This window comes from Octopus bimaculoides, chromosome 8 (assembly GCF_001194135.2).
Source record: "Octopus bimaculoides isolate UCB-OBI-ISO-001 chromosome 8, ASM119413v2, whole genome shotgun sequence".
NCBI classification, from domain to species: domain Eukaryota; kingdom Metazoa; phylum Mollusca; class Cephalopoda; order Octopoda; family Octopodidae; genus Octopus; species Octopus bimaculoides.
The window spans coordinates 86,280,228-86,280,813 of NC_068988.1; the positions used below are offsets into that span (position 1 = coordinate 86,280,228).

The 586-nt window shown below is 31.1% G+C and overlaps 1 protein-coding gene across 1 annotated transcript in view; it reads right to left on the reverse strand.

Annotated features, from left to right (window-relative positions):
* Positions 1-586, reverse strand: part of LOC106877452 (uncharacterized) — a 45,164-nt gene that overhangs the window by 10,121 nt on the left and 34,457 nt on the right. The window lies entirely within an intron of this gene.

The following is a 586-nucleotide window of genomic DNA, read 5'->3' on the forward strand; positions in this document are numbered from 1 at the left end:
TAAAAATTTAATTTAATTTAATTTAATTTTTATTTTATTTTTTTTAAATACATATTTTACCTGTGAATTTGCGTGTGTAAACTGGGAATGCATACAACGAGTTTCTCTGCCCTAGGTGTACGGAAAACACTCGGCAAGAAATGGAAGAAAATTTGAAGAAAGAAGAAAAAAACAACATAATAATAATAACAATAATAATGTCATCACAGTAGTTGTCGGGGCAATTGGAGCACTAACAGCCAAGTTCGAGAAATATATTGGAGAAATTGGAATTGATATGAGAGCAGAGTATGCCCCCAAACTGCTGTATTGGGGACAGTTAGGATTTTGAGATTGGTACTTTAGTGTTGAGTATCTTCTTTGATACTTAACAGCGAATTACCATGTCTTATAATTTGCGGGAAGAGACCCCATGAGACCTTTGACAACAGGCAGGATGCTGTACGCTCTCACAGAATTAACCACAGCAAGTAAGGTTGAAAGCTCGGAGAAGTATAATAATAATGATAATAATAATAATAATAATAATAATAATAATAATAATAATAATAATAATAATAATGATAATAATAATAATAATGCCCTG